At 43.9% G+C, this 19391-nt stretch overlaps 1 long non-coding RNA gene across 1 annotated transcript in view; it reads right to left on the bottom strand.

The window, feature by feature from the left end:
* Positions 1-897: 897 nt before the first annotated feature.
* Positions 898-19391, bottom strand: part of LOC307057249 — a 37456-nt gene continuing 18962 nt past the window's right edge. The window contains exon 3 of the long non-coding RNA XR_013811051.1: positions 898-964. This is a non-coding gene — a long non-coding RNA (uncharacterized lncRNA). The remainder of the gene's footprint in view (positions 965-19391) is intronic.

The following is a 19391-nucleotide window of genomic DNA, read 5'->3' on the forward strand; positions in this document are numbered from 1 at the left end:
TTACTTAATTCAGTGCTAAATGTTCAGTACATAAAGTTTCATTGTTATTGAATCTTGTTTGATTTATATCTATTCTTTTATGTCTCGTTCAATATTTCTTTTTATATTGAATCCCACACTTTTTAGAATTAATATTACTATCCCTATTTTTGTTTTGTTGGTTAGAATTCACCAACCTATCCCTTTATTTTCTGCCTTTCTGTGTAATTTTGGTATACAAAGACTCCTAAAGACAGCATTTAGCTGGATTGTCTTTTTAATCAATCTGAGAGTCACTGATTTTAATATAGGAATTTAACCTAGTCACATTTATTGTTATATGTTTATCTTATGCTTGCTATTTTATCATATGGTTTTCTTCTTACTTTTTTTCCCTCTTTTCTTGACCTTTGCTGATAGGCTATGGTTTTTATTATTGTAGCACCCCTAGCTCTGTGTGTGTGTTTTAATATCTAATGGTTTAGAAATCCTACCTATTCTTTTTTCTAAAGATCAAATACATGTGACCTTTCTTGGTGAACATCAGAGAACTGCATAGTAGGACCCTGTTAATTGGTAAGGTCAGTCCATTGCTTTGGGAAATTTAATGGTAGATTCATGTTAATAGCAATAATAGATTTTGTGTATATATGGGAATGACACTACATAGGTATTAGAAACCCTTCTAAAAGAGTATGTGACCAGGTCTCCATTCACTTCCCTTCCCCCTTCCTACAACAAGGACTGGCTACTACAGCTTTCACAAATCTTGTGGATGAGTGTGGGGTAGAGGGGCAGTCAAGAACCTAGTGGTTGGGATACAGCCAGGAACATCTTAAGGAATGCTTCTGCAAATTCTGGACCCTGAGACATACAAGCACTTTGGAGATCTGTAGAAGTATCTGTCGAAGGGAGGCTGTCAGGGTGAGTTTCCTGCTACTTCACTTCCAGTCACTAGAAGTCGTCATCAGCTGAGAAATCTAATCTAGAATTAGGTAAGAGTGCAACAGTAAGATCACAAGAATATAAACATACCCTCTAAAGAAGTGAAGAATCCAAATGAGAAAATAAATGTTGCTAGACCTGCTTAGGAGGCTAGAATTCTGAGCTTCTTAATGTCTAGTTAAGAAAGCTCAGTAATCAACAAGAATCCACCTTTTTTTTTCCCCTAAAAAAGGAGGTGGTTTCCACTTTTTTAAAACTTTGATATAGGTGCAGGGATGGAGAAAATTCTGGCCATAAAATACCTAAGCAGGTATCCTTTGTATGTGTTTCTATAAGTGCATGTGTTTGAATAAAGGTTAACATTAAAATTCCATATTTAATTTTTCATGGAGAATCCCAGTGGGAGGGAGGGAATAGGGATAAAGGTGAAGCAACTGTTTGAAGACCTGCCATTAACTCTCAATTTACTGGACTGAGACCCTGGTTTGGATCACAAAGAAGAAGTGATTAAATACCTTAGAAGAGTGTTTCTGTTCTAACATATTTTAAAAATTAATTTAGCCGCATAAAATTTTATGAAGTAAATCTTTTTTTAAGCATTCTCATAATACAAAAGGGGAGACTAAGGGATTCCAAGAGTTGAAGGGATTTTTTTAAACAAGTAAATAAGTGATAGAACTGGGATTTAAACCCAAAGCTTCTGACTACATGTCCAGTGTCATTTCCAACATACACCAAAACTTCTGTTTCAGAGAAAGCTAAACCCATGCACACCACATGCATATTGTGCAGAGAGAAATTGCAGCAAGGCACACCCTTGGCAGTCAGTGCTTCACAATGTAGGTCAAACAGTCCAGCCGGACCCCAGAGCAATTGTTTCTACACTGACCCTCAGGGGTTTTGGGAGCATTATGTCATGCCAAAGGCTTTCCTCATTAGCAATCATGCAAAAAGACACCATGCACCACATTTCTGAGCACTTGGAACAGCTAAAAAGAAGATGAAAGGTCAAGAAAGTTCTCTTGATGATGCACTGCACTCTGGTACATTTGATTATGCCATTGTAATGTAATCTAAGCCAGAATCATCAAGCACTCTGGCCAGCTGTCTTTAAAGCCAGAGCCCTACCTGACAAGAGTCATTCTTTGGCATACTACGGGACCTGAGGCCAACAACCGAACTGGCCGTTTCCAATTTCACGCAGCTTAATTCCAAATAACTAGGCCCCTCACTCATCTTTGTTGTTGTTCAAAACATTGAAAGGATATGGCAAATTCCCTTGTTCAAAAAAAGACTGGCTAGGGGCACACAGAAAGCCTTGACATTCACCCAGGATGAGTTTTAAGAAGCCTCATAAACACAGAACTCCAGAGGTTGTAGACAGTATTGAGAACCAAGACCCCCTCACATATTTCTTGCTCCTTTCTTTTAGGCTGAATAGAGAAAAGAAGAATATAAGGCAATCTTACAATTCAGAAGTGAACCAAGGTTATTGGGAGAGATCATGAGTGGGTATTATGCAGATCTGTAGCCCTGATTCAGGATTTGTGTTTTTCTCACACATCTACATAACATGGGATCAAGAAAACATGCCTGTTTTCACAATCTTCCTACTCAGATGCATCCCTCCCTTCCACATTTAAGAGCACATAGAATACGGTAGAATGGGTAAACAAGCTCATGTCATTCCTAAAAGGAAGGATTCTGGAATCAAACTACCTGGGTTCAATCCCAGATCCATCACTTACTAGTTTCAGTGAATTACTTTATTCTTTGGGTCCCAGTTTACTCATCTGTAATATGCAGATAACCTTCTGAGTATTGAGTGTGATGCTGCATTCAAAGAGCTTAGCCAGTGCAGTGCATAAATGGTGGCTCCTGTTACTGATAGTAGGTGGAAATTTTATTAGGAAATTCTACATTAGAATTTCTTACAAGAAATGCAATCAGGGACTTCCCTGGTGGCACAGTGGTTAAGAATCCACCTGCCAGTGCAGGGGACACGGGCTCGAGCCCTGATCCGGGAAGATCCCACGTGCCACGGAGCAACTAAGCCCGCGTGCCACAACTACTGAAGCCTGCACGCCTAGAGCCCGTGCTCCACAACAAGAGAAGCCACCGCGATGAGAAGCCCATGCACCGCAACGAAGAGTAGCCTCTGCTCGCAGCAACTAGAGAAAGCCCGCACGCGGCAACGAAGACCCAATGCAGCCAAAAATAAATAAATAAATAAACAAATAAATAAATTTATTAAAAAAGAAAAAGAAATGCAATCAGAGTCAAGCAATGGGCTTTATTTCTGAGGGTGCTGGGTAAACAGGAAATAAAAGATATTCAGAAATCAGAGGCAGTGGAGCTACAGGTCCTCCAGTCATTCTAGAGAGGCACAGTCCATCCAGGAAGTAGAACAGGAAATCCATATGCATATTCTTAACTTTGGAAGTGGTGTAGCATTTATGCTTCTAAATTTGGAAGAGATGGATGTTATTTGTGTCTGATCAAAAAATTAGGAGGAAAATGGTTTGTGAATTATATCTCCATTAATTTTTTTTGAATGATGAAGGGTTTCATAGCCAGTGAAAAACTATGTGGATGAGAAAGATAGAGAGGTTTAGCAGTGGCCATGAGTGTAGGGAGAGGAACAGATGGCTACACAGAACTTTGGAGAAATTGTTTATGTGGTGCGAACTGTAACACCTTTAAGCCATGCCTTTTAGAAAAGCTTATATGAAAGAGATACATTACTCTTCAAGGCTTTTTGGCTTTCTGATGTTTTCTTTGAATGAGACTCCAAGCAGGATCTGGACCATGTGGGGTCTCTAGATTTATTCAGGTTACAATTAGAGTGTGGGTCATATCCAGCTGAGCAACATCAAACCCAACCACATGTGTTTATCACATATTTTCTGGATTATGATTTGGATTTTGAAGTGGCTGCAGACAGGCTGAATTATATGATTCTATAAATGAGGTAAACTTTCAAAAGATAAACATCTCTCAAGATTTTATTAATTACTCACAGTCATTCTGAATGAGTAACAATGCATTTTATATATAATTACCTATTATTTTCTTTGCCTAGAAATAAAGTTGGTGCTCTGAGAGGTACCTAAAATAAAACAAGGTGCTATTTGCTAAATTACTGTTGCATATCTCTCAATGATATACTTACTGTACTGAAAGCAACATAGCAGCTACTAACTAACTTCCAAGGACAAACGTATATACAAAAATGATCAAACATCTCTGCATCTAATAACATAAGTGTACTTATGAAATATGTTTCCTGAACATTTTATATAAACTGCATTTTAACCTTAGGGGCACTGTGGATCATTAATAACACTGTTGGAAGTGTAGGCAGAATAGGAGTTAATGGAATATTATGATGAACTGCTTATGGTTTTTGTTTTAATAAATTATACTTCCCTTTTTACTGGAAAATGACCACCATGAACTGTAATATTCATCAAAATATGTAGACATTTTTAGTAACTAGACTTCATAGGTGTAAAGCCCTCCTAAGCAGTAAGGAATATGCAAGGGGAAGATAAGTTGTAACAAGTAGTGTGTTACTAAATGTACAACTAAATGTATAAGTTCAGGTTAAAAATAATTCATTTAGCTTGATTAAAGACAAGGATTTAGGGTTACAAAAACAAAAACAAATAAAGCAAAGCAACACCAACACAACCCTGGGTTGTCATTAATGATAAACTGTCTTGCAATCCAATTTGCTATCCAAATTGTAAAGAAAAAAACTCTAGGAACCCACGACCAAACTGTGCTAACGGTGCACAGACACATCTTAGGATTATGTTTCTCATTTGCGCAGTTGCAATAACAGGCATATTTTACTTACAGAAATCCAACTCTTTATGCTTGAAGGAAAAAGAGAGAAAAAACAATTTACACACTGACAGCCATTTCACTCACCATTCCGTGCAATGAGGGCGCCCCGAGTCTCCTGAGATAAGGGATGTGAATCTGTGGTTGTCACGGGCATGCCACACTGGGTATAATACCAGTCTTCAAAAACACATATTTTTCACATGCTAGGGCTCATAAATGGCAACCAGCCAGTTCATGCGGAGGTCAACCAAGGAAACAGTTGTCAAGAATAATTCTGAATAGAGGAAATTGCTACCTTAGCCACAACTGTAAATGTCACTGAACTGCACTGGACCAGATACTTCTTTATCTCAACGTGGTTCCCCATCCTGACAATGGCAGCTCAGAAACTCTGCTGCTGCAGTGACTCCAAGGCTCAGTTATAAACCACCGTTCCTTCTGGACAGTCCCTCCCTCACGTTCTCCTTATGCCAAGTTGATGAAGAAAAGATTTGAGACGGATTTTAAAAAACCAACAACAACCTTTTACTGTTGTCCTCTACCTGTGATAGTTTCATGTCTCTCGAAAGGAGACCGGAAGTTTGGAACATTACTGGCCCTTTTAAAGGAAAAGAGGAGGCATACCCAGAGGTGAGTGACTATCCTAACACACGAGAATGTGCTAATGACATGCTCCCCACCGCAGTCTGCTTTATCATCCCTTACAAAAAATGTGGAACAATATGTAGCAAAACAAAGAAATTACTTTCCATCTCTCAGTACATCTTTGAAGTAAAGAGTGAAACTTAAGGCAATAAGCACCTCAAGAGAGAGGTGTTCTGTCTCCTGTGATGCCAATCTTGGCCTTGGTCAAAGGTCACCCCTTCCTCCCTCCCTCCCTCCCTTCCTTCCTTCTTCCTCTCAACCCTCCCAGTAGAGTCTCATCCCCTCACTCCACTGGACCAGTCATCCCCCAGACCACTCCTTACCAGTCCATCTGGAGGTTAGGGGAAAGAAAGGGGCTTGGCACCTTGCAGGTGTTTATTGAATGAATGAACGATCACTGCCTCCCCAAAACAAAGAACAGAGGAATTCCTCATTCTCAAATCCACAGTCCAGTTTACCAGTTTTATAAACGGTCCACTCTGCGTATGCACAAAGTATAAAAGCTTGAAAATGAAAAATGCTGATTCCAATTCTAAGTTAACCTGCCTAGTAATTTATAGATCTTAAGGTGAAAGTGGATATAAAATTCCCTTTGTCCCTCCTTCTACAATCTCCTGTACTAGTGTTTCTTGGACCTTCCACTTTCACTGAATCATAATACCATCTCGACTGCTCTCCTTAGCAATCAAAAAAAAAAAAATGAAATCTCCTAGCTTTTCAGTTTTCTTTCTAGGATTAAACATAAACAGTACACCTCCTGACAATATTTTTAACAGAGTGGCGTCCAAACAAGATAGAAAGTCTTTGACAAATAGAAAGCAACCAATCTATCTTCAGTCATACCTGTGCTAGTGATCTTTGTTCTGGTTCAAGGTGCCCATGGGCTCTCTTCAGAAGGATGGGCAGTGAGAAATGGCCAAGCAGGTGCCTGCCATGAGGACTCACGTGTAATGGCCACACAAGCACACTTGAGACTAGCACTATGGTGAACTTAATGTGTCTAGAGACAGCCTGGTTTACTGGCATTGCATGTGCTGTGAATTTGCTACCCCTGATCTAGGAATATGCGTTTTGACCCACAAGGAGCTGGCTTTCTCTGTTGCTGGCTGGGCTGAAAAGGCAGCAATTAGAAAAAATAAAGATTTCTCCACACAGCCTCTCAGAAGGGATCTGCCCTGTGATCTGCCATACCCTGATTTTCAAAATTCAGACTGAATTCAGACTCTTCTTAAAAAGACCACTAAACTAATTCCAAATGTAAGTACTAAGACTGTTACTTACAGTTCAGCTGCTTCTGAAGCACATGCTACCTCAGGCCCTAATAGCCTAATTTTCCTGTATATGCTCAGATTGCTTTGTAAATGCTCTTAATAGCACAAACTATTAGCATTATCCATTAACCTAAAATAATTATGACATTAAGTGTTTATATGTATTAACAATGCTTTTCTTTAAAAAAAAACAAAAAACAAACACTAAGTGCTTTTTAATGCACTGCCTAATTCATCATCATTGAAGAAAGCTGTTATTTCTACTTTAGAGACGGTGACACGGACTTACTGCTAAATGAAAAACAGTAACATACTCCTCTGAGCAAGCTCTAAAATTGCAGAAGAGCTTGGTTTGTCACCTATTACTGGGTCGCAGTTCAATACATATCTATTAACTGACTAGCTCACTCTCCCATGTTTATCTTGTATGGAAAAAACCTAGCGATAATATGGTACATTTTGATGGGACCAGGTGGTTCTTACAGTCAAGATCTTATAAACACAATGATGTGATGCTGTAACTACCCCAGCTATACAGCCAGCCCACCATGGTGGGTGAGTGCTCTAGTTATCTACTGCTGTGTAACAAATGAGCCCAAAACTCAGCTTTGTAAAACCACCATTTCATTATCCTCATGGATTCTGTGGGTCAGGAATTTAGAAAGGTCATGATGGAGACAACTCATCTCTGTTCCATATTACCTGTGGTCTTAGCTGGGATCATTGATAACTTGGGGGCGAGAAGGCTAGGGCTGGAGAATCCACCTCCTTGATGGTTTCTTCATTTATGTCTGATGCAAGGCTGGGAAGGCTAAAGGATGGGCTCACCAAGACTGTCCACCACAGCACGGACATCTAGCTAGACTTCTTACTTGGTGGCTCAAGTCTCCGTGTTCCCAGTGAACAAGGCAGAAGTATGGACTTTTATGACCTAGCCTTGAAAGTCACATGGGGCCACTTCTGTCTTACTCTCTTAGTAAAAGAAATACAATCCCCTTCCCCCACCAGAGTCAAAGGAAGGGGACACAGACCTACCTCTCAATGGGAGAAGTGTCAACATATTTGCAGCCATGATTTCAAATACCTAGAGTGAGCCTTCTGTTTCCCATTGTCTAGTGCACCAACATTTGGAACTTGAACTTTTATTGAGCAGCATTTGTGTTTTCAGAATATCAACCATAAATGCCTGCAATTATATTTCTGGATAATCAGATTCTGAATTGCCATGGAGGCAATAAAATGCCTACATGGATGTTAGGAAAATATTAATTTGGAAGAACAACAAAGTATACAACTGGCAGATTTGTTGGCCTGTTTTGCCTTTAATTTTATCAAAATTATTCTGTTGGAAAAAAAATTTTTTTCCCTATTTCCACTAAGGCTATAGAGCAATCAGATGCCCCAAGCTAAATTAAAACACTTAAGGAAACTTAGGGGAAACCAATTTAACTTTATAGAACTAACTATTCAGCATGAGGTGGCAAATTCAAACTTCTATCAGAGCTGGGCAGGTAGAGAAGTAAAAGCCAATGGAAATACTGCGGACTGGGGTTAACTGGAGCACATGTGTCCTTTGCCTTAAGGTATCTGAATTTGATTTTTAAAAATACTGCATTTTCCAGAAATGGCTCTTAGACCACAGCTTACGATCTTTGACTGAGATTACATGGTGGATATTTCTTAGGTTTACAGTTTTTTGTCCTGGTTCTATTGGTCTATTTTGCACTCCTCTGAGACCAGAAAATAAACCCTCACTATATAATTATGTAGTTAATAAACATGTATTGAGCATTTACTATGTTCCAGACACTGAGCTAAGCTACTGACATTTGTTCCTTATTTAATGCTCAACAGTCCTTTGGGGTATTACTGAACCCATTTTACAAATAAGGAAATGGCGCTTCAAGGAGGTTAATTAACCTGACAAAGGTGATAAAGCTCCTGAGTGGTACACAGTGAGTGGTTCACCCCCAGACAGGTTTGACCCCAATACTTGTGCTCTTAGCCACTGCATGTTATAACATGGTGCTTTTGATGAATGTGGCTCCCCTAAACCACAGGTGAGTGGTGTCCAAGAAGGGGGCAAGCCTTGGACAACACTTCTTTGGTTATAACCCATCCAGTTACTCTAATTTTGGGATAGAAATGGAAGTTTACCTGAGGCACTGAATATGCAGAGACAGTCCCTCCTACACAGAATACTGGAAGTTTAAGACTGTATAAGGTCACTGTACTCCAGCACCCAGACCACATCTCTCTGGACACGGGGAAAGAGATCTGGAGTCTCAGCCTTCTAGAAGATGGGCAGTGCCTCCACCATTGATCACCTGATAGAATCCCATCCACTAGCAAGGCACAACTCACGTATTTATCAAACGAGCACAAGATACGGGATCATGGAAATTGGTGTTTCTGTGCTCAACACCCTTTCTCGGCAGACCATCACATGATTTTCCCTTTAAAAAATCGATTTTGAAAAATCCCCTTTAAAAAAAGAAATCCTCCTCTATTTCCTTGAAAAGTCAAATAGAGTTCTCATACATCAAACATATGACAGAGGCAGTTTTTAATCATTTAAATTATTTATCCTTCATTGTTTAATGCTTTATACCACTCCTCAATGCATAATTTATTATACCATTTACGTTTATTAAAAATTGATCACAGGGACATGCTCTCTCCCCATCTTCTCAGGCAACAGATATTTTTCTGTCAGATCACTTGAGAATAGACAACAATTTTTTTTTTTTTTTTTTTTTTTGCGGTACGCGGGCCTCTCACCGCTGTGGCCTCTCCCGTTGTGGAGCACAGGCTTCGGACGCGCAGGTTCAGCAGCCATGGCTCACGGACCCAGCTGCTCTGCGGCATGTGCGATCTTCCCGGACCGGGGCACGAACCCGTGTCCCCTGCATCGGCAGGCGGACTCTCAACCACTGCGCCACCAGGGAAGCCCGACAACAATTTTTTTAAAAATTGACTTTAACTGTTTGTATGCATGTCCCTTTCTTAGGGTTCCTTTTCTTCCACAAAAGGACCAGAGGTTACCTTAGTGTATTAACTGCTCATTTCCCTTTTTCATATATTACAAGAAAGCTTATCTGAAGGCCCACTGAGGCTTTCAGGAAAAAGGCTTATTTTACTTTTCTAACTTTTAGAATGTGGATGGATGTGAAAAGGAGGCATGAAAGAACAAGATTCTAGAGTCTTCCATGACAGAGGTCATAGCTGTGGGGCTGCCTCTTTCTCTTTGCTTTTTCTATTCTGTTCAGTATTTCCTCCTCAGATGATTCATTTTCCTTGCCTTAACTGGCATGGTTTTTTTTTTCTCCTTTTTCCAATTTTGTCCTAAATCCCCTTGCCTTTGTACTTCTCAACCCTGTGACTTGAGTTGCTCTCTGTAAGCTGCCAACCTCAAATCCTATAACTCTCCATCATCAGTGTTTCCAACCCACTGCCCTCAAAGTGAAAGGTTCAAGAAGGTGCCATCCTTGGACACTCCTGCCTCAGACCTGGTCATTCTACTCTTCCCCATGGGAAGACAGGAGAGAAGCAGAAAGCAACACAGTGGGTGAGAAAGGTGAGGGAGGGAAGCAGAAGCAGGTTCTGATAAGGTTCTCACAACATGTTAGTCTGAAAAAGGTTTGCAGTGGACTAAAACCCAAAGGAATCAAACTTGGTACATCCTAGTTGGCTCTCCTTGCTACTTGCAGCCCACCTCGATGGGATCCAACCCTGCCTCTCTTCCAGGGCTCCCTACTGGAGCGGATGAGACTATCACTGGCCGCCCAAGCCAAAAATGTGAAGGTAACCCTCGCCTCTTCCCTCTCACTCACTCCTATAACCAATCAACCAATTACCAAGACTTGCAGATTCTACTTCCTAGTATCTCTGGACTCGTCCCCTGAGCCATCCACCACTCTCCCCTGCCCGGCCCCAGAACAGTTTCTTGGGGTCTCCAGGCCCAGGTCCTTCCATTCTCAGCATGATGTAGCTATGATCTCTCTGAAAGGCAAATCTGCTTAAAATTCTCTTCCTATCACAACTGAAATCAAGTCTAGTCCAAACATGGCTTACCAGGCTCTCGGTAAGTGAGGAGGCTCCTGCTTAGTTCTCGGGCCTTCTGTTTGAACCCAAGGTGTGACTCCTCCCCTCCCCCCACCGAACATACCCACGCAGCTCCACTCTCCACACTCCACTTGCTAGCCACACCAAACTTCTTCAGCTCCACGCAAGAGCCATATTTTCTCTTGTCTCTTGGCCAGGGAGCATGCTGTTCTTTTCCCAGCAGCCCTCTCAGCCATCTCCACAGGAGGCCTCCTCTGTCTTTCCATGAAGTCCAGGTGTGCTCCCAGGGCCCCTAGCACTCCTCCCATCCCAGCACTCATTGCTGACATGGTAATTTTCTGATTCCTCATTTCCTGTGCTCCCCACAGACTAATAAACTCCATAAGGGCAGGGACAAGGCTTTGCTTGTTCACCATTGTATGCTCACTGCCTGGTGCATGACATGCACTTGATAAGTGTCATTTGATTGAAAAATGACTGTGGGGTAGTCTTCTCCACTGCTGGCCTCCAATGAAGCATGCCTGGTATTCACACCTTGTGTAGTCCCCTCCCCTTGAACTGGGCTGCACCTGTGACTTGATTTTTAAAAAAAGAAAGTGAAGAACCTGCTAGTTCTGGGCCTGAGCCTTAAGAAGGCCTGGCAGCTTCTGCTTTTCTGATTCTAACTACCATGTAAAAAGTCCAGCAATCCTGCTGAAGAGACCATACGGCAAGACCACTTGGAGAGGCCACTTGGAAAGTGAAAGGTCCTGACATTTCCTGGAGAAAAAGAGAAGCCCAGCTCAGTCCTGCCGCAGCTAACCTGCCATCTGAATGCAGCCCCAGACTGACCACAGGCAAGAATGGCAGAAGAGCTGCCCAGCTGAGCCCAGCCCAGATTGCAGAATTGTAAGCAATTAAACGATTGTGGTTTTAAGCCACTAAGTTTTGGGGTGGTTTGTTACATACCAACACATAACTATAATAAATTCAATATATAAATAAAAGGGAATACAAAAATCACGGAATAAATTTTATGCAAAGACAAGTCAAAGTTTCTAAAAGGCAGATCTAAGAAAAGAGCAAGAGCATTAAAAGGATATAGAGGAACTCATACCACCAGCTTCCATTTAAAATACATCACAATTTTCCTCTGTCATTTTCTTTGGTTTTAAGATATTTTCCAATGAAAAGATTTCCCTACTTTTTTTTTTTAAAGGATTCTTGGTCTGACATTAAAAATTAAGGAGTCCAACCAAGGATGCAGTGTGAACATTAAGACACTAATGGAAACTAGCAGGTGACCAGCCCATCCTGCTGTTCCACTTCCTCTTACTTACCAGTAGGGTAGATCCAAAGCTGTGGATGAGGGCATGGGGGCTGCTGTGTTCAGGGCAGACTGGAACATTGTAGGGGCTCCTGGCTTAGCTGGACTGAGCATCAGATGTTCAGTTCAGTGTGAAAAGTCACCCAAAGAACAAAACGACCAATTTTGACTAGAAACTAAAATGATCAGTAGAAGTAAAACAGACAGCTACCCATGACTTTAGCCCAGGCATCCAATCACTTACACAAACACATACACACACACACTATACTGACATCCCATGGAGACAGCTGAGGCACTATTACATAATCCAGGATATGCCTAGATTCTGTTTAAAAACCCACGTAGATAGGCAGAATGAAGAGAAAGTGCTAAATTTACAGTGGTTTGGTGGAACTTTGGATTGATGCTTCTCATAATTGCTGCTCTTTGAGAAAGAAAAAGGATCACCGTAAAAGAAATAGGGTCTAAGCTAAGTATCTGTCTTTCACAAAAACCAAAAAACAGAATGCCAAAAATATTTTCTAACAGTTCATACTGGACTAATGCTTTGACGTTTCTGAATGATCTCAGGTCAGGAAGGTAAAATTAACAACGCTTTTTTTTTTTTTTTTTTTTTTTTACGGTACGCGGGCCTCTCACTGCTGCAGCCTCTTCCGCTGCGGAGCACAGGCTCCGGACGCGCAGGCTCAGCGGCCATGGCTCACGGGCCCAGCCGCTCCGCGGCATGTGGGATCTTCCTGGACCGGGGCATGAACCCGTGTCCCCTGCATGGGCAGGCGGATTCCCAACCACTGCGCCACCAGGGAAGCCCTATCAACGTATTTTTGAGAATATATCATGTCTTCTATTTTATTATTATCATTATTTTTGGCTGTGTTGGGTCTTCGTTGTTGCACGCGGGCTTTCTCTAGTTGTGGCAAGCAGGGGTTACTCTTTGTTGCGGTGTGTGGGCTTCTCACTGTGGTGGCTTCTCTTGTTGTGGAGCACGGGCTCTAGGCGCGCGGGCTTCAGTAGTCGTGGCTCACGGGCTCTAGAGCGCAGGCTCAGTAGTTGTGGCGCACGGGCATAGTTGCTCTGCCGCCTATGGGATCTTCCCGGATCAGGGCTCGAACCCGTGTCCCCTGCATTGGCAGGCGGATTCTTAACCACCGTACTGCCAGGGAAGTCCTATCATGTCTTTTAAAACTGTCTCCAATTAATGAATCTTATCTGGTGGAGACTGAAGAAGTAGATTTAAGAAAAATCTGGCAGCATGTATGCTGCATGTTTAGAAAGAGAAGGATCAGTTCCCAGTGTGTGCAAAGCTCCAGGCTCTAAACAAGAGTAACAGAACCTTAAGCAAAAACATAAACCTTCAGCATTTATTACATGTCCTGTCAGTTGGTGAGACTGAGCATTTAAACGCTGCTGAGAGAGAGCAAAATCTAGACTTAAAAAATGGGAACTATTTCCCGCTCTTTTTTTTCTCCTAGATAGGGGGGCTCTGTGAATAGATGCCACTTGGCTGCTCCCTGCAATCCAGCAACCTCAGAGAATGGAAAGCTTGTTCTCTACATTTCCCTCTTTTGGGGGGTAACTTCTGGTGGAGGCACAGACTTGGGCTTTGACTGGGGGGAGAGGACAGGATACGCCGGCAGTGAAAATAAGCCAAGCACCCCATTTTTACCTTCGAGGGAAGAGAAAAGGCTGGCATAACAGCAATAGCGTTTCTCAAGAGACGGGACATGGGAGATTGTCATGGGGAAGCCAGTCATCTCAGATACAAGGAAATAAAGGGGTACCAAGCTTTGTGGTAGGGATGGGAACTCATTTTCCTTATGTGCCAGTTGCTAGGCTGGGCCTTTTCACATGATTTTATTTAGTACGTATTTAATGTGTTGATGGGGTGGGTGGATGAATGACGAAGGCAGGCAAGTCCTATCCGGAAAGGCCACAGGAGTCTGTGAATGGTACAGGTGGGACTGGGATTCCGCAGAGCAAGGTGGAAAAACAGGGTGGAGAGGTTTATAACTGAGCCTTGGGGATTAGGGGAGGGGGGTGGGAAGGAGGGAGTCAAACCTCCTAGCAAAGACCATGTCCATGCAGCTGACACAAGCCCCCAGATGTTTGACCAGGTGACCGAGAATCACGGTGAAGCTTATTAAATGCAACAAGTTCATGTACAGTGAAACTGTGCCGAATCCCACAAGCACTCTATACCCTAGAAAAGGGCAAAACAGTGTGAGGCACCTTGGAAAAGTGCAGGGCTGTTCAAGCCATGCTCTGTGCGGGTTGCGGGGACCCCCTCACAGAGCACCACGGAAGGCACATACACTTGACTTTACCCAGAAAAGCTTCCCTTCTGCTTGAAAAAAAATGAGTTCTCTGCTAAAAAACTCAAACAAAGTGAGAACTACTGGTGCAGCGCAGAAACTCTTAGATAAGGATCCTGCAGACGTGAATCTGCGTTGCAGCCCTACCACTACCGAGCCTTGCGCCCTCAGAGCAGCCATTTCGTCTCCTTGATCCTCTGTGTCAATATCCAGACAACAAAGAGGACACCTATCTTACACGGCCATTTTGAGGATCTAATGTGATAAATTATGTGAAAACACTTTGAAATTACTTTAGAGGTACAGGTTTTAGAGAACATAAAAGGCTTTCTTTCTTCTTTTAAAATAAAGAAATTTCTCAGTAAGTCAACAGGCACTTTCCTTGGAGGCCATTTTCTATCGCCTGTATTTGTACCGACAAAATCCATGGCTGTCTCGGAGGAAAAGCATTATTTAAAGAAGATAATTAGCGCTCAGCACAGTTTCACTGACACCCCCAGAGTAGACAAGATAAGGGGATCTTACTCAAAATCTACCTCTGGGGTTTGGCAAATAAGCTGGTAGAAGAGCTGCTAAACTAACAGAAAATGGGTTAAAACCTCCAAGTTCCATGTTCATGGCTTCAAAGCGAGAACTTAGACCTTTGCTTGTGTTGGGAAGGCTGACGTGGGATCTGAGATTTAGAACTAGAAGGGACACTCCCGGATAATCAACCTTTATTTTACAGACAAGAAAACAGTGAGCGTGGATGGGAGGTGACTCATCCAAGTTCACAGTGGCAACTGTGGGACTTGACCTTACATCCAGCACTTTTCCACTGCAAGAAGTCTGACTAATGGCAGACTCCTGAAACCTGATTTCCCATCAATAATGTATCTGTGTAAAGTTAGCTCAACTTCCCCATAATCCACTTGAACAGAGTGCTCAGAAGGCATGCCAAGTGGTGGCATTTCTGCTGTGGCCTGGGGGTAGGGCGAACCACTTCCTGGTTTGCCCAGGACAGTCCACATTTATGCCTGTTGTCCCAGCATAATTATGAATTGTGCTCCCTCGCCTCTCACAAGTATCTGGATTTGGATGGAGAATTACAAAGTACTCTTTGTGATTTTCTGGGAGAAAGAAAGGGACTCAGGGTAGAACTGCTCCCTGAGAGCTTGGTGTGGTGGTTTGGAACCAACAGAGATGTGATAGTTGTCTTCAAATACTGACAGGTCTGTCTTATGTTAATAAAATTAGACCATTCTGGGCTTCCCTGGTGGCTCAGTGGCTGAGAGTCCGCCTGCCCATGCAGGGGACACGGGTTCGTGCCCCGGTCCGGGAAGATCCCACATGCCATGGAGCGGCTGGGCCCGTGAGCCATGGCCGCTGAGCCCGTGCGTCCGGAGCCTGTGCTCCGCAACGGGAGAGGCCACAACAGTGAGAGGCCTGCGTACCACAAAAAAAATAAAAAATAAAAAAATAATAATAAATAAGAATTGTACTCTAAAGGGTCTCCAGAGCCAACCTGCCTGGGTTCAAATCCTGGTTCTGCCATTTACTAGCTCTGTGACCTTAAGCAGGTTGTGCTTTAGTTTCTCCATCGGTAAAATAAGAATTCCACAGGGAGCGCTCTGTAATCATTTGCTCCTATTACTATTCCTGACTGTTACTTGGCAGGTAGTGGATGTGCCCAGAGTGGGGTTTTCACAGGTGGACTAGGAAAGGGCTGCTGGGCTCCTCCTGGAGAGGACAGTCAACACTGGCTCGGCTGATGTTGGAGATGCCACCCTAACTCGGTGAACTCAACGGGTCTGCTGACTGCTTGAGGCTGAGTGTGTCAGCAGGGGGCATCTGGTGTCCCCAGTGAGGGCAGCACTCTGGGCTGAGCACTCTGGAAAGGACCTCGTTCAGGACTGTCAGGCGGCTGGGAAGGAACAGCCATCCCCACTGCATTGGCAGTGGAATGTAGTGATTTAGAACATGGGGCTATCAGAGCGTCTGCCTTGAATCCTGGCTCAACCACATGCTAGCTGGGGACTCTGGAAAAGTTACTTAACCTCTCTGTGCCTCAGTTTCCTCCACGGTAGAATGGGGATGACAACAGTGCCAGTCTCAGAGGAGTGAGTGTGATACAAGTACAGCCCGGCACAGAGCAAGCCCCTGATGAACCCCGTTCCTGTGACGGTGGCACCGGCCACTGCAGCTTACAGCACGAGAGCACCTGAAAGGAGCAGGCACTGAAGCCAGGAGGGACGAGGAGTCTGTCCAAGGCCTCCAGTGAGCACCTCGCTCTCTTCTCTGCCCAGCGCTCAGTCCAGCTCAGGGAAGACTGACTCACCCAACCTCTGAATCCCCAGGCACGGTTGGTCAGTTGGTGCTGGGGCTGCAGAAGTGACGGGCCTGAACTCGGGCAGCGGGCATGGGAGGGCCAGAGCCGGGCCAGCGCGCGGTGGGCAGAGCTGGGGGCACCCTAACCAACAAGCAGGGGTGAGTCAGGGTGTGAGTCCAGGAGCTCAGAGCTGGGTGGAGATGGGATGGAGGCAACAGGGATTTTACTGAAACACAGCAGGTGGCATCACTCCATGGGCTAAAACCCTATTAGATTACAGTATGGTCCTTGCAGAGTACCTGGCCAGGCCTGTCTCTCTGACTTCGTCCTCCCGCCTCTCCTCACAGCCCTCCTTCTTTCCCTGGCACCTGTCCAGCTTGTTCTCACCTCAGGGCCTTTGCACTCGCCATTCCCTCTGCCTGATGCACACTTCTCCCCAGATATTCACATCTGGCTCCTTGTCATTCATACCTCAACTCTCATAAACTTCCCTTAACAGCTGTACCTCAAGTAGCATCCCTACCATTCCATCCCATCATCCTGTCAGCCTTGTTTCATAGCCCTTATCACTACTAATCTACCTAAGTAATTAACTAAGCGTTAATTATTGAAGCATTAATTAATTTGTCTGAGTTACTTGTTTGCTGTTTCTCCCTCCTAGAACACACATTCCACAGAGACAGGGAGCCTGCCTTCAGCAAGCTTCAATAGCGAGCACTGAGCAAATGTTTGGTGAGTGAAGAGATGAAGCAAAAACAGGCTGCAGAAGAGTAAGGAGGTTTGGGGGTGACTGACCTGGAGAGGTGGGTTCAACTGTTTTGGTCAGTGGGAGCCTGGGATCCGGGTGGGTGTGTCTGTGGCTGCGTTAGAGACAAGAGGCTGCCCGGGAAGCGGAAGGAATCCCTGGAGGGAACGGACAGATGAACTGAATGGTCTTCACCTTCTCAGCAGAGCAGGGAGGGGCATCACTCTGGCTGGCACAGGCACCTAACCTGGCCCCGAGTTAATACTGCACCTGTGTGTGGCAGGAACAGGCCTGCACTCAGTAACTCTTCTCCTGGAGTGTGGTTTCAGGCCCTCAGCACCTAGCAGACAAGAGGCAGGTCGGCTGACGTTTTCTGAATAGTGCTGAGGAGAATCTAGCACAGAGTCCTGCAGAGATGGGGCTTAAAAAAAACATTCCTGATTATGGTTCTATAGAGCAGCAAAGTTTAGCTGCTTTAAAACAAGCGAGAATCCCACGGGGGAAAATCTATGTGTGGAATTACCACCCTATTCACAGCCAAGCAGAGCTAATCTGAGCGTCCTGAAACAGGGCAGCCAGGCATGTGAGGTTCCCGTAAGTGTTTCTATCTTCACGTCATGTTTGATTTCTGGCCCTCCAGAGCAGCAATCCCAGATGAAGCAAACCAGAGCCGTCAACATGCTCTCTGAAGGGAAGAAGAGGGCTGCTTTGACCAGAAGGCTCTACGCTGGAGACCCAGCAAGAACAACAAAAAAGAATGTGGTTCCCGCTAAGAGTCTTTTGGCATTCATCAGCCTACTGTCTTGATTTTGAGAGTTTTTTCCAGAAAGTTATCTGGAGGTGGTACCCTGGATCGTTATGAGAACATTGATGCAACAGTTTTAACAAGCGTTGGTAAATGTTTATAGAGCTCTCATTACTCGAATTTCATATCTAGGAAGAATATCACTGCTTTACAGATTAATTTTTAAATTTTAACGTTGGTGGGGGATTAGGCAGTAAAGAAGTTAGAGACAAAATGAAAGGGGAACAAAAAGCACTTCTCTATAAACGCGTCCTTTTCAGTAACCTTCTTTCCCAGGAATTAAGGTCAAGGGTGAGAGAGAGGAGGAGGAAATAAGGGTCTTAGGAACATTTATGGGGACCAGGACTACAGAGGAGACTTTTTGAATAAGTTCGTGCCCTAGAAAAAGTCACTCTCCTGACCTAAATTCAGGAGCAAATGCCCCGTGCCTCTGGTTTACAAGCGAAAGAGCTACCATTCAACCACTACCAAAACCCCTGAGGAGTTCAGAAGAGGAAGGTAAGTAAAGGGTTGGGCAGAGAAGGAACTAATAAAACATTTTCCCCTTCAAAGCACTTGGCTAATGTTTCCCAATTCAACTTCACAGAGAACCTTGAAAGCAGCCATTAATAGTCCTTATTAACAAAACTCTGGAATTTGCACTCCTCCCCAGCCTCCGGCCATAAGCTTCCAGAGGGGAAAGGCAGAGGCCTTCGGCTTCAGGGGAGAAGCAGTGAGCTCAACCCTCATTTAGTTTTGATTTTATCTGTGGAATGCCCCAAACCCACTGGCACACCCCTGAGATAGCACGGATAGGCAAACTGCATGGAGGATTCCAGATGTGAAAGTGTACGTAGGTAAGAGAACGCACACGGGTTTTTTTCTCTTTTTCCACTTTCCACTGCCGAGCTCCTCTGTTTTGGTTGAGCTCAGCGGCACAAGTGCCTTGGATAATCTAGAAATTGCTTCCATATGTGGGCACAGGAAAGAATGTACTCATGGGCTGCCTGAGAAGGAAGCTCCGGCAGCCTCTCTCCTGCCAGAAAACGTGTCTCGGGCTGCAGAGAGCCACAGGGTGTTTGAGCTGAGGGAGATCTGGGGAAGCATCTCCAAGTCCCCACTCCCCCTCAATTTACCCATGAGGACTCTGGGGCCCAGTGTCACACAGACAGGGAC

The sequence above is a fragment of the Hyperoodon ampullatus genome, assembly GCF_949752795.1.
Source record: "Hyperoodon ampullatus genome assembly, chromosome: 8".
Taxonomy (NCBI): Eukaryota; Metazoa; Chordata; class Mammalia; order Artiodactyla; family Ziphiidae; genus Hyperoodon; species Hyperoodon ampullatus.